The following is a 15,621-nucleotide window of genomic DNA, read 5'->3' on the forward strand; positions in this document are numbered from 1 at the left end:
TCTTTGCTTCGGCTTCTTGTCCGTCGGCGTCACGTCCGGGTACCGTGTAAACTACTTGGCAAGATTCCTGACAATGTTCTCGGACACATTTGAGCGTTTGAGGAGATTGACCCACAAGGATGCAGAGTGGGAATGGTCATCAGAACATGATGCAGCAATGTCAAAGATCAAGGAGCTGTTGACAACGGCACCTATCCGGGCGTACTACACACCAGGTGAACAGCTGACCATACAATGTGATGCAAGCAAGGCACGTCTAGGTGCAACACTTATGCAGAAAGGACAACCACTGTCCTATGTGAGTCGAGCATTGATGCCAACCGAGCAGAGATATGCGCAGATTGAGAAGGAGGCACTAGCAATAGTGTTTGCCCTCGAGCGCTTTCATCAGTACACCTACGGACAGAGAGTGATCGTTGAGAGTGACCACAAGCCATTGGACGTCATTGTCAAAAAGCCTCTGCGTAGAACACCAAGAGGTCCTCAGGGCAGGATGATGAGGATGCTACACTCTGACATCGAGATCCAATGGGTAAAGGGAAAAGACATGCATCTAGCAGATATGCTCTCCCGAGCATACCTCCCAGACACCACAGGATCGACCAGATTCACTGATGTCAACGTAGTTGAGTCCTTGAGCATGGGAGAGGACAAGGTCAAACGCATCCAAGCCCATACCAGGGAGGGTGAAATACTACAAACAGTTAAGAAAATAATCCAAAATGGATGGCCAGATCACAAAGCAGAAGCAGCACAACCGTACTTCAACGTCAGAGACGAGTTGAGTGTGCAAGACGGCCTAGTATTCAGAGGAGAGAGAGTTGTAATCCCTATCAATCTATGCAAAGATATGAAGGAGACACTCCACACCTCTCACCTAAGAGTAGAAGGAACCCTCAGACGTACAAGATAATGCATTTTCTGGCCCGGAATGAACTGATGTGAAGAAGTTAATTTCAAACTGTGAAGCCTGCATGACGTATGATCAACAGTATCAGAAAGAAAGATTCAAGATTCAAGAGAGTTTATTGTCATGTGTCCCAGATAGGACAATGAAATTCTTGCTTTGCTTCAGCACAACAGAACATAGTAGGATGAATACAGAACAGATCAGTGTGTCCATATACCATTACATAAATATATACACACATGAATATTTAAACAGATAAAGTGCAAATAAACAGACAATGGGCTATTAATGTTCAGTGTTTTGTTTGAGTTGAGTTTAATAGCCTGATGGCTGTGGGGAAGTAGCTATTCCTGAACCTGGACGTTGCAGTCTTCAGACTCCTGTACCTTCTACCTGAAGGTAGCGGGGAGATGAGTGTGTGGTCAGGATGGTGTGGGTCCTTGATGATGCTGCCAGCCTTTTTGAGGCAGCGACTGCGATAGATCCCCTCAATGGTAGGGAGGTCAGAGCCGATGATGGACCGGTAAGTGTTTATTACTTTTTGTAGTCTTTTCTGCTCCTGGGCGCTCAAGTTGCCGAACCAAGCCACGATGCAACCGGTCAGCATGCTCTCTACTGTGCACCTGTAGATGTTCGAGAGAGTCCTCCTTGACATACCGACTCTCCGTAATCTTCTCAGGAAGTAGAGGCGCTGATGTACTTTCTTTATAATTGCATCAGTGTTCTCGTACCAGGAGAGATCTTCAGAGATGTACATGCCTGAAACTCTGATGCCCCTTGACCTCCCAGATCGCTCATGGGAGAAAGTGGGAACCGATCTGTTGGAACTTACGGGAAAGCATTATTTAATTACAGTTGACTCTCTATCTAATTTCTGGGAAATAGACACACTGTATGACCTGAGCAGCAGCACAATCATTGTGAAACTCAAGAACCACTTTGCAAGATACGGAATTCCCAGCACAACGGGACACAGTTCTCATCAGAGGAGCTTGCCAAATTTGCCAGGAAATGGGAATTTGACCACTACACAATTTCTCCAAGACATAGCCAAGCCAACGGTTAGGTGGAATCGGCATTCAAGGCAGCTAAGTGAGTGCTGAAGAAAATCACTCACTCCAAGACAGATGTCTACTTGGCAATACTAGAATTGAAGTAGTGAACAGGAGTTCTGCACAAAGACTACATGGAAGGAGAACAAGAACAACACTTCCAACTACATCCAACCTCCTCAAACGACGTGGTGCTGAGATACTCACAGAAGAGAGGAAAAAGATAAAGGATTTGCAAGGGAAACAGTCAAGATCTACAACCGACATGCCATGGATCTGCCAATTCTGGAAGATGGTGATGCCGTAAGACTCAAACCTTATAAACTAGGAGATACCAGATGGCAGAGAGCAACAGTTCAGAAACGACTGGATGAGAGATCATACGAAGTCAACAGAGTCTGGACCTCTAATCCGACGTAATCGAGTGGACTGAAGAAGACCGGAGAACTACCCCCACACAACTCCAGAGAAACCACCAGACGCAGAGAAGACTGCAAAACCATTGCAACTTCAGCTGACATAGGAAAAACCAACACAACATGCATCACCAGGAAAAGATGCAACTCGTGAAACTCATAACACAGAGAAAACTAAACAAAAATAAAGTGACACAAGAGAAGAAACTAGAAGTGATGCACAGAATGTACACACTGAAAAGAAAGACACTTCTGAAATAAACACCATCACCAAGACTAGGGCAGGAAGAGTTGTCAGACCGCCGGAAAGATACGGTATGTCAAGTAGTACGATGTTTTGTTGTGATGTACCTACATGCTTATGAGAAGAAAGCATGTGAACATTATTTTGTGTTATTGAAACAAGTCACTGGTGTGGCTATGGTTGAAATTGTGAAATAAGACAGAACAGTTTTTTAAATTCAGTTAAACCACATTACTATGGTGTAATATTATGAAAAGTGTTTAGATTTGCTTTGTTTTTGATCGTTGGAAATGTAACCCCAAAATGTCTAAAAGGAAAGGATGTGACGATATCTATATAATTTATGCCTATGAGGTGTACTCATTCTCACACATGGTCAGACTCGTGCATATATTTATGTAAAAAAGTCAGTGACCTTTAACTTGGAAATCAATCACTCCTGCTTTTGAGAGGGTCCCATATCCCTTGATTCTGCTAGCCGCTAGAGCTCTATCTATGCAGGTCTTTTAGAACACAGTGCATTCAGAAACTATTTAGACCCCTTCACTTTTTTCCACATTTTGTTACGCTACTGCCTTATTCTAAAATGGATTAAATTCTTTTTTTTTTAATCATCAATCTGCACACAATACCCCATAATAAAAAAGAGAAACAGGTGTTTAGAAATTTTTATTTAAAAAGAAATAACTGAAATATCATATTTACATAATTATTGAGTGGAATTCTGATAGAATTTACATTTAAATTATGAACCGTCATGACAAATTAGATAGAAAGACCTTGTTCCATTGGGTGAAGAATAGGGGGCATAAAATGAAAATTATTGACAAAAGATGACATGAGAAGAACATCCTTTATACACTAAGGCTAGGAACTGTACTGCACTGCATGGATAGATAATGAAGGCAGATTCAATCAGGAAAAGTGGAGACCAAACGACAGTGAAGAGGGTATAGCTAGATTGCTCTTGCATAAAGGTGACATGAATTTGAATAACTGAATGGCCTCCTTCCATTCTATGTCATTTTATAATTCTATAGTATGAATGGTTGCTTGGTATTTATTTTATTCAACTCTTAATTGTGTTTTAATATGTAGAGCACCATAGTGGCTCAGAGATCTGGGTTCAATCCTGACCTCCAGAATTGATGCATTATCCTTATGACCCTGGGGGTTTCCCAGTATTTCTGGTATTCCAGTGTCCTCTCACATTTAAAAGACCTGTGTTGATAAGTTAATTAGCACTGTAAATTGTCTGCTGTACAGGTGAATGGTAGATTGTGTGAGGAGTTGATGGGTACATGGGTAGCATAAAATAGGATTAGTGTAGGATTGGTGCAAATGGGTGCTCGATGCTTCTTGCAAACATGGTAGACCAAAGAGCTTTTTGTATTGCTTGATTCTATGTCTGTACATAGTTGATAAAGAAAATGTAATAGACTATTTGAAGTTCATGAAGCAGGGATAACATTTTGAACTTGCAGGAACATTTTCAAGTTGAACTAAAACGTATAATGCTGCTAGTATTTCATAAACTGCTGCTAATGCAAATTCTGTCACATTGCTAGACCAGTGAGCACATTGAAACAAATCTTAATTGGAGGGTTAAAGTCTGCATTAGCATACTTCTCCTCACCTGGGCCACTTTTGGAAAATCTGAAACATCCAGGTGTCACTTGAATAGATGTCTTCTTTAGCATCATTTTTTAGTTTGAGTGTCCCTGAGCTATAGATACCTTGCTGCTTACTGGTGTCTTCAGAACCACACCTTATTCACTTAACACCCACCACTAAATGATATTATTGCCTGTTTCCATCTGACTCAACACACCCACTTTCCTTGATCATCTGCATGACCCGCAATGCCATTGACCAAATTTCACCCCGTTCTTTGAGCAGTCCACTCTCTGACTTAGTTCCTCTGTTATTTCTACCATACTGTGAGATTGCGGAAAAAAGATCTATCCTTTTATGTATGAAGGCCTGATGGTCAAGGATGGGAGAAGATCAGAGACCCTTCAGTAGATCACAGCAGAAATTATCATGGGAAAGATACTCCTGGAAGACGGGTATATGGTTAGGATAGGTTTAGAAAGATATGGGCCAAGGGCAGGTAGGTGGGACTAGATTAGATGGGACATGTTGGTCAGTGTGGGCAAGTTGGGTCGAAAGGCCAATTTCCAAGTTGTATGAATCTATGACTAAGATTTATTCATATTGTATGTAAGCTTTCACCTGATTCCTATCTATTAAAAATATGGGTACCATATTACCTGAGTAGGCACTGAAAAGCTGGCAACATTTACTATTTTGGTAACATTTGTGATGAGAGAAAATAAATGTAATATTCCAGGTCAACCTATGGTCAGAATAGTCTGATATCTTAACTCTCTTCTTCTCACTTCTGCCTGACTTGCTGAGCTTTGCCAGCATTTTGCTTTGCCATTTCATATATGAAACCATGAAAACTTGGTTTGGTTCTTGTAAGATAGTTTTTATTTATTCTTTGGCATGATGCAAAAGTCAATTGCACTGACTGTATGCTCATTTTTTACGTTTGACATTTTTATTGCACCTGGCATCAATAATACTCTTCATTTTACCGTGAATAACGTGAAATTAATAAACCATATGAGCAAATTAATTAATATATTACATCTTCAAATTGTGCATTGTATTTTCAGTGAGCTTCAAGTGATAGTGGAAGAGGAACAAATAATTTTCACCAGTTTTAAAGATAGTACCTGTATTTCCTTCTCTTTTATCAGAAAAATATATTTTCTATTTACAGAAAATAGAGGTCGGTGGGCCACTACAAGCCGGTAGCCCTGACAGCAGCGTGTCCATTTTTTCTACTTTTTTTGTTTTTTTAATATGTTTTAATGTACGTTTATGTTTCTTTGTGTGTCTTGTGGGGGGGGGGGGGGGGGGGGTGGGGGGGGGGGGGGTAAGGGGGAAACTGCTTCGGTCGCCTCCTCCACGGAGATGCAAATTTTTCCATGTCGTCTCCCCCATGGCCTAACAGCAAGGATCGGTGTGTCCTTTCCCGAGACGCGCCTGGGGCTTCAGCCGCGGGCGCAGCGCGGACTCTCGGCGTGGTGCGGGCGAGCCCTTGCCGGGGCTCGCCGGAGGGGAGCGCTCCGTTTCGCTGGCCCACGGCAGCCTGAGGCCGCGGTCTGCAGAGCTCCAGCTGGCGCAGCGTCCGCAGCCTGGGATCCCTCATTGGGGACTCGGGAGAAGATGAGGCTCACACCTCCGGCCCGCGGCCAACTTCTACCACGGGCGTGGAGCTGACTAACCATCAGGAGGGGGGGTCCCTCACCGGGGACCCCTGGAGGGTAGCTTTGACCGCCGGCCCTGTGGTACTTCTGGCTGCGGCGCGGCGGGAACTTTAAATCTTCGACCGCCGGCCTGCGGCCTACACCAACTTGAAGCCGCGGTCTCCGGTGGGGGAGGCACTGTTTCAGGACTTACCTTGACTTTCACTCATCTGGATGCCCGCAGCGGCAGTTGAGGTCCCGACCACGGGGGGAAAATGGAGGAGGACTGGCCAAATGTTGTGCCTTCCACCACAGTGATGAATGCTGTGGTGGATGTTTGTGTTAAATTTTTATTGTGTTTTTGCGTGTTCTTTTTCATTGTACCGCTGCTGGCAAATTCATTTCAAATATAACTGAATGTAGTGTATTGTACAGTTTTTGGAAAACTTTAACTACTTATAATAAATGGTCTTAATTATTCTAGGATGTGGTGGGTGGGGTTGGTAAGGCAAGAATTTATTGTCCGTTTTTAACTAGCCAGGTGAGAAGACTGTGAGCTATTTTCTTGTGCCACTGCATGCCTTTCCATGATAATACTTGCTCATTATTGTTGGACAGAGAATTTCAGGGTTAAAATCCAGTGACGGTAAGAGAACAGCAAAATATTTCCATGTCACAAAAAAATGTAGTCAAAGAGAAATTTGTGTTCCCATGCATATGCTGTCCTTGTACTTCTCGGTAACTGCTCTGCATTTTGTAGATGCTACACACTGTAGACATGTTGTGCTGGTGTTGGAGGGAGTGAATGGAGTGCCAATTGTTGCTTATTCCTGAATGATGGTGATCTTCAAAGTTAAATACAGAAGTTGAGATGCTTTCTTAGTTTTTCATTTGAATGTATAAATAAGTCCGAAAGCATTATGCGGTTAGGTAGACCCTCCCTTATTTCAATTCTCATCACTGACTGTTTCCTCTGCCTCTAACCACAAGCCGGAAAGAGTTCTGTGCAAAGGATATCTTGTGCAAACCTGATAGCTAAAGTAAAGCTTAACCACAAAAGCAGAAATTAATGGGACGTATCCCTTAGATGAAAACTAATAATAGAAACATTAACAAGAAACTCAGCTTAAGAAACTCAGTGCTAGGCACATTTTTTCTTTAAAAAGAAGTCTTGCAACAGCAATTCCTACCCTTGCTCAACATTATTCATCATAAGTGTACCTTATGCGACTATTTATTTTGTGGACTGAACATCACACTTCATTTATCTATAATTTATTTTAAATGCCTGGGATAATCTGTCTTGTTAACTAATTTTATTTTATGCAAAAATTGCCTTCGAGTTTTTTTTCTACAAAGTAAACGGAACAAATCTGAATCCTAGCTGGAGGAATATGATCTTCACAAAGAATGATATCTCTAACACAAAAGGCATCATAATTTTCAACACTTTACAAATTACGGTATTCATAAGGGAATTATTAGTAGTTTTACCTTCTGTAGTTTGACGGACAGCTCTCCTGGGATCCTTCAGTTTCATTTGAAGATACATGGCAGTATAACTGGATACCATTCTAATATTAAAAATATTTTCTCCTTTTCTAGCAAAGTACATTCAGTGTTATCTGTTATTGTTATACCAAATATTTTTTGTTTCTTTAAATAAGACCTACTGCAGAACAGGAAATAGTCCTCTTCTGCCTTATTGGCTGCTCATAATGCACTCACACAATTGGTTCTTGACGCAAAATAATTATTTTGTAGTTAATAATAGCAACAGAGGTTCATTCTTTTCCTCCTATTTTACTATTAGTCAATGGTTAGCAGGATTAAGTAAAACTTTAGAAAGTGAAAAACTTAGTTAACATTTAAAACTAATGAATAATAATAAAATGGGAATGTCTAATTATTGTGGGTAGTGCAAAACTATAAAAGTAATTTAACCCTTTTGTTCTGTATTCATTCTAAATTACGCAATGGGGAAATTTGAACTGGTTCTTGATTCTCTGAAATCCAGTGATTTTTTTTATGCTGGACTTCACTAATATTTAATTGGTAGTCTACTTGCTAATTGTACTTTCAATGAAGTGCTAAGGGATTATACTGGGGCTGAGGAGGGCTACTTTAAAAAATGAAATACATTTCTCAAAGGAACCTGCTCTCATAATATTAACATTAGTCTATACAGTTTCTGGAATCTAGGAATGAGATGCAGGTTTCTTGATCTATCTAGCTCAAGAGATGCCAGAGGAGGAACGTCTAGTAAATGGGTAATAATGGCAGAGCCAAACGATTATTAGGCCCACCATAAGGGCAGCAGAGGCAACATGGGGAAAAGTTGAAGAGAACATTTAACCAAAATCACCATTGGAGAACCCACCACTGGAGCCAGCTATCATAACTTTGCAGATTAACTAAAAGCTTCTATGGTCAAAGTATGATTGTCTTCTTTCCTTGGATGCCAAATGATCTGCAAGTTCACAGATGTCACCCTAAGGTGTCCAATTTCATCCAATTTCAGGATAGAAATTTAAAAAAGTACAGATGCTGGAAATCTTAAACAAAGCATCTCCATTGTTTCTTTTCTCACAACAGATGTGATTTGAACAGCTGAATATTTCCAGCATTTTCTATTTTTTCTACTATCACGAGGATGCTGGAATGTTCATTGGAGACCCTTGATGTCAGCTCCACGGCATTACAATTTAGGGGCACTATTTGTGGTAGCAATTTCTGTTGAGACTCACCACTCAGGCATGGAGCTTCTTCCATGGTGGAAAATTTCAATATGCAGGTAGACTGGGAAAATCAGTGGTACTGGACCCCAAGAAATGGAATTTGCAGAGTGCCTCCGAGATGGATTCTTTGAGCAGCTTGTTGTGGAGCCTAGCAAGGAGAAGGCAATTCTGGATTTAGTGTTGTGTAATGGACCGGGTTTGATAAGAGAACTCAAGGCAAAGGAACCATTAGGAGTTAGTGACCATAATATGAGAAGTTTGCAATTTGAGAGGGAGGTAAAATCAGAAGTGTCAGTATTACAGTGGAACAAAGGGAACTATGGAGGCATGAGGGTGGATCCGGCCGAAGTTGACTGGAAAGGGCAAAGGAATGACGATGGAACAGCAATGGCAGGAATTTCTGGGAATAATCCAGAAGATGCAGGATTTTTTAATTCCAAAGAGAAGGAAAGCTTTTAAGGGGAGTAAGACGCAACCGTGGCTGTCAAGGGAAGTCAAGGACAGAATAAAAAAAGAGAAGTATAACATAGCAAAGATGAGCAGGAAGCCAGAGGGTTGGGAAACTTTAAAAAACAACAGAAGGTAATTAAAAAGGCAATACAGTGAGAAAAGATGAAGTACAAAGGTAAGTTAGCAAAGAATATAAAGGAGGAAGACAGAAACAGGTGAATTTATTATGGGGAACAAGGAAACGGCAGACGAGTTGAACAGGTGCTTTGGTTCTGTCTTCACTAAGGAAGACAAAACAATCTCCCAGATGTATTAGGGACAGAGGATCTAGGGTGACGGAGGAACTGAAGAAAATTCACGTTGGTCAGGAACTGGTGTTGGGTGAACTGATGGGACTGTAGGCTGATAAATCCCCAGGGCCTGATGGTCTGCATCCCAGGATACTCTAGGAGGTGGCTTTAGAAATTGTGGACGCATTGGTAATTATTTTCCAATGTTCTATGGATTCTGGATCAGTTCCTGTGGGTTGGAGGGTAGCTAATGTTATCCCACTTTTTATGAAAGGAGGGAGCGAGAAAGCAGGGAATTATAGACCAGTTAGCCTGACATCGGTGGTGAGGAAGATGCTGGAGTCAATTATTAAAGATGTAATAAGGCAGTTCGGTATATTGGTAAACGCAAGGAATCATGGGATTTGTCAAAGGTCATTCGGGAAAAAAAAGCAAACGGGGCTACCAAGAAGGGGGAGTGCGGGGTGTAACAGCGAGAGAGAGGGGGCAGATGCGAGTGGGAAATGAGGGAGAGACTGGACTGGCGGAGAGACGGGGAGAGAGAAGGGGTGTGAAAGACGTGCATGGAGAGACAAGCTAGAAGTTTCATTTAGACAGACATACAGATCATCGCAGATATGAAGACACAAGCGACTGCAGGTCTCGATGGTGGACTCTTGAGCAAAACACAACGTGCTGGAGGAACTCAGTGGGTCAGGCAGCATCTTTGGAGGGAACAGATAATGTTCGGGTCGATGCCCGTATACAGACTAGATCTTGCTCGGTCTGAAGAAGGGCCCCGACACAAAACGCCACGTCCATTACCTCCACAGATGCTGCCTGACCCGCTGAATCCCTCCAGCGCTTTATGTTTTGCTCACAGATGTGTTTAGTTTAACATTCCGCGGGCAGTGCCAGGCTTTGCACGTTGGTTGCAGAGGAGGGCAATGTCCCCCAGTCCCTCCCTCCAGTTCGGGGCAAGTGGGATAGAGGGATTGTCCTAGCGCCGGGGAGTTCTTGCAAAGACGGGGCACCTGCAGTGAAGCCACGATAGAGCTCCTCTCTCCTCATCTCCATCCCCTTCCCTATCCCCTTCCCTCTCCCCTTCTTTCTCCCCATCCCTCTCCCCCTCTCTCTCCATGCCGCCTCGCCTTTACCAGAAGACAGGCGCAGCTCTTTTATGAACATTCATTCATTCTTATTTCTATCTCACTTCACAAACCCATCCTCTGGAATTAAGCAGAACCTCTCCCGGCAGCGTTGGAGGACATTTGTTCTCTCTCTCTCTCTCGACTCTCTCTCGATGTGTTTGATAGGCTAATCAATACCCTATTAATTACCATGTAGGAAGGAACTGCGGATGCTGGTTTACACCGAAGGTAGACAACGTGCTGGAGTAACACGTTGTAACACTGGAGTAACAGGCAGCATCTTTGGAGAAAAGGAATAGGTGACGTTTCGTGTCGAGACCCTTCTCCAGAGATGTTGCCTGACCCGTTGAGTTACTGCAGCATTTTGCTTGTACCCCATTTAAACTGGTGCTCGACCTTTACCGGCACCGAGGGGTTAACCGACTGGATAAGGCGAGAGGTGCAGCTGACGGTCCCCAACCCGTCGGGGAATGGGTTCCTCGGGAGTTGGAGCAAAGTTGAGTTGGAGTTCGAAACATAGACAGGGAATTAAGAGTAGGAATTAACAGGTCCCTTTCAGAATGGCAGGTAGTGACTAGTGGGGTGCTGCAAAGCTTGGTGCTGTGACCGCAGCTATTTACAATTTAGATTAAGGAATAAAAAGTAGCATTAGCAAATTTGTAAATGATACAAAGCTGGGTGGCAGTGTGAACTGTGAAGAGGATGCTATGAGGATGCAGGATGACTTGGATAGGTTAGGTGAGTGGGCAGATGCATGGTAGATGCAGTATAATGTGGATACATGTGAGGTGCCCGTCTTTGGTGGTAAGAACAGGAAGGCAGATTATTATCTGAATGGTGTCAGATTAGGAAAAGGGGAAGTACAATGAGACCTGGGTGTCCTTGTACATCAGTCACTGAAAGTAAGCACGCAGGTACAGCAGGCAGTGAAGAAAGTAATAGCATGTTCAGATTCTGATTCAGATTCAATTTTAATTGTCATTGTCAGTGTACAGTACAGAGACAACGAAATGCATTTAGCAACTCCCTTGAAGAGCGACATAGCAAACGATTTGAATAAAAAAATAATAATAAGTGTTGGTGCAGTCACCGAGGTACGTTGTTGAGTAGAGTGACAGCCGCAGAAAAGAAGCTGTTCCTCGACCTGCTGGTCGGCAACGGAGAGACCTGTAGCGCCTCCCGGATGGTAGGAGGGTAAAACAGTCCATGGTTGGGGTGAGAGCAGTCCTTGGCGATGCTGAGCACCCTCCGCAGACAGCGCTTGCTTTGGACAGACTCAATAGAGGGGAGCGTGGAACCGGTGATGCGTTGGGCAATTTTCACCACCCTCTGCAATGCCTTCCGGTCGGAGACAGAGCAGTTGCCATACCATACCATGTTGGTCTTCATAACGAGAGGATTTGCGTATAGGAACAAAGAGGTTTTTCTGCAGTTGTACAGGGCCATGGTGAGACTATGCCTGGAGTATTGTATGCAGTTTTGGTCTCCTAATTTGAGTAAGGACATTCTTGCTATTGAGGGAGTGCAGCGTTGGTTCACGAGGTTAATTCCTGAGATGGCGGGACTGTCATTTGATGAAAGAATGGAACAACTGGGCTTGTATTCACTGGAATTTAGAAGGATGAGAGGGATTCCTATAGAAACATATAAAATTATTAAGGGATTGGACATGCTAGGTACAGGAAACAAGTTCCCGATGTTGATGGAGTCCAAAACCAGGGGCCACACTTTAGGAATAAGCGGTAGGCCATTTAGAATGGAAATTAGGAAAAACCTTTTCACCCAGAGAATTGTGAATTTGTGGAATTCTCTGCCTCAGAGGTAGAGTCCGATTCACTGGATGAATTTAAAAGAGAGTTAAATATTGCTCCTAGGGCGAACGGAATCAAGGGATATGGGGAGAAGGCAGGAACGGGATACTGATTGTGTATGATCAGCCTTGATCACATTGAATGGCGGTGCTGGCTCGAAGGGCCAAATGGCACCTGTTTTCTATGTATACGTAAATTGTACATATATGTTTGTGCATGTTTTAAAATTGTGCATATTTCCATTCTGTAACTGTACTGAAGGTTCAGTAATTGTGATATCCATGTTCCAAACTCCTTTCACGAAATGCACTTGAGAAAATTGATCTCTCTCATTCTTGCAAAATATAGACCACCTCATACATAGCACAATTGTTGTTTTTCCATTGTCTATAAAGTTGGTAATCCATTATGGATACATTCATCCATCTATCTGAAAAAATGCCTGTTTTCACTATCCTTTCCCAAGAAATTAGATTAATTAGAACCACAATGTTATGAGAATGACAGGTTAGGTGAGTGGAAAGATGCATGTCAGATGCAATTTAATGTGGATAAATGAGAGGTTATCCACTTTGGTAGCAAAAACAGGAAGGCAGATTATTATCTAAATGGTGTCAAGTTGGGAAAAGGGAAAGAGAATAGAAAATAGGTGCAGGAGGAGGCCATTCAGCCCTTCGAGCCAGCACCGCCATTCATTGTAATCATGGCTGATCGTCCCCAATCAATAACCCGCGTCTGCCTTCTCCCCATATCCCTTGGTTCCACTAGCCCCTAGAGCCCTATCTAACTCTCTCTTAAATCCATCCAGTGATTTGGCCGCTACTGCCCTCTGTGACAGGGAATTCCACAAATTCACAACTCTCTGGGTGAAAAAGTTTTTTCTCACCTCAGTCTGAAATGGCCTCCCCTTTATTCTAAGACTGTGGCCCCTGGTTCTGGACTCGCCCAACATTGGGAACATTTTTCCTGCGTCTGGCTTGTCTCGTCCTTTTATCATTTTATATGTTTCTATAAAACAACCTCATCCTTCTAAACTCCAGTGCATACCAGCCTAGTCTTTTGAAACTTTCCTCATGACAGTCCCGCCATTTCAGGGATCAATCTCGTGAACCTACGCTGCACTGCCTCAAATCACAAGGATGTCCTTCCACAAATTAGGAGACCAAAACGGTACACAATACTCCAGATGTGGTCTCACCAGAGCCCTATACAACTGTAGAAGAACCTCTTTACTCCTATACTGAAATCCTCTTGTTATGAAGGCCAACATTCCATTAGCTTTCTTCACTGCCTGCTGTACCTGTAAGCCAACTTTCAGTGACCGGTGTACAAGGACACCGAGGTCGCGCTGCACCTCCCCCTTACCTAACCTAACCCCATTGAGATAATAATTTGCCCCCTTGTTTTTGCTTCAAAGTGTTAACCTCACATTTATCCATATTATACTGCATCTGCCAAGCATCTGCCCATTCACTCAACCTGTCCAGGTTACACTGCAAACTCCTAACATCCTCTTCACAGTTCACACTACCATCCAGCTTTGTGTCATCTGCAAACTTGCTAGTGTTGCTCCTAATTTCCTCTTCCAAATCATTAATATATATGGTAAACAGTTGCGGCCCCAACACCGAGCCTTGCGGCATTCCACTCGCCACTGCCTGTCATTCTGAAAAGGACCCGTTCACTCCTACTCTTTTCTTCCTGTCTGCCAACCATTTTTCTATCCATGTCAACACCCTACCCCCAATACCATGCACTCTCACTATTGTCACCAATTTCCCGTTCATCGGTCAATGAAAGTAAGCATGCAGGTACATCAGGCAGTGAAGAAAGCGAATGGCATGCTGGCATTCATAACAAGAGGAGTTGAGTATAGGAGCAAAGAGGTCCTTCTGCACTTGTATAGGGCCCTAGTGAGACCACACCTGGAGTATTGTGTGCAGTTTTGGTCCCATTATTTGAGGAAGGACATTCTTGCTATTGAGGGAGTGCAGCGTAGGTTTACAAGGTTAATTCCTGGGATGGCGGGACTGTCATATGCTGAGAGAATCGAGCGGCTGGGCTTGTACACATGGAGTTTAGAAGGAAGAGTCAAGAGTTAAGAGAGTTTATTGTCGTGTGTCCCTGACAGGACAATGAAATTCCTGCTTTGCTTCAGCACAACAGAACATAGCAGGCATTGACTACAAAACAGATCAGTGTGTCCACATACCATTATATATGTAAATACACACATGAATAAATAAACTGATAAACATATAAGATTATTAAGGGTTTGGACAAGCCAGAGGCAGGAAACATGTTCCCGATGTTGGGGGAGTCCAGAACCAGGGGCCACAGTTTAAGAATAAGGGGTAAGCCATATAGAACAGAGACAAGGAAACACTTCTTCACACAGAGTTGTGAGTCTGTGGAATTCTCTGCCTCAGAGGGCAGTGGAGGCTGGTTCTCTGGATGCTTTCAAGAGAGAGCAAGATAAGGCTCTTAAAGATAGCTGAGTCAGGGGATATGCGGAGAAGGTAGGAACGGGGTACTGATTAGGGATGATCAGCCATGATCACATTTAATGGTGGTTCTGGCACAAAGGGCCGAATGGCCTACTCCTGCACCTATTGTCTTAATGTTCTGCATATAGAACCCAATTTATGTGATAGTTAATAAAATTCAGTATCTTACTGTATGGTTTCACCTTGCATCCACCGAGTAATTCCAAAAAGGACATAGATAAATGTAGTTCTATCCAATGATATGTTGTATGACACCACTTTTAGGATTTGCATTTGCGTGGACTGTTATGTGCAGACACAAATTTCAACTACGCCTACGACACCTACTTCAGTTTGACTTAAAGGACCTTCCCCGAGCACCACTACGAACATGACATATGGTTGTTATATTTACTGGCTTATCCTTGGGTCTTGAATTAACTCACCCACCATCCATCATCAGAATCACTAGTTCAGTTCCCAACGTACTTCATGCTGATGACCTTTGCTTTATTCAAATCACTCCACCGTTAATTGCCTGCAGGCAAACCTCAACTGACATCCTTTTCTAATCCGACTGAACCTCTCAGCACAGCCTCCCTTTGAGCAGTTACTCATTTATCAGGGCTCAAAATTAACGGTTGCCCGGGTGCCACTGACCACTCAAAGTGCCGCCGGGCAACCTAAATGGCGAATCATTTTGCCCGGCTTGGCAACTTGGTTTATACCGTAAACCGAAGTGTGGCGTGATGGAGGATCGGAGCGAATGACGGGCCCCGTGCAGCAGCAGCGGCCGCAGCTCATCTCCTCCCCCTCATCCTGAACCCTCGCGCT

The sequence above is a fragment of the Leucoraja erinacea genome, chromosome 2, assembly GCF_028641065.1.
Source record: "Leucoraja erinacea ecotype New England chromosome 2, Leri_hhj_1, whole genome shotgun sequence".
NCBI classification, from domain to species: Eukaryota; Metazoa; Chordata; class Chondrichthyes; order Rajiformes; family Rajidae; genus Leucoraja; species Leucoraja erinaceus.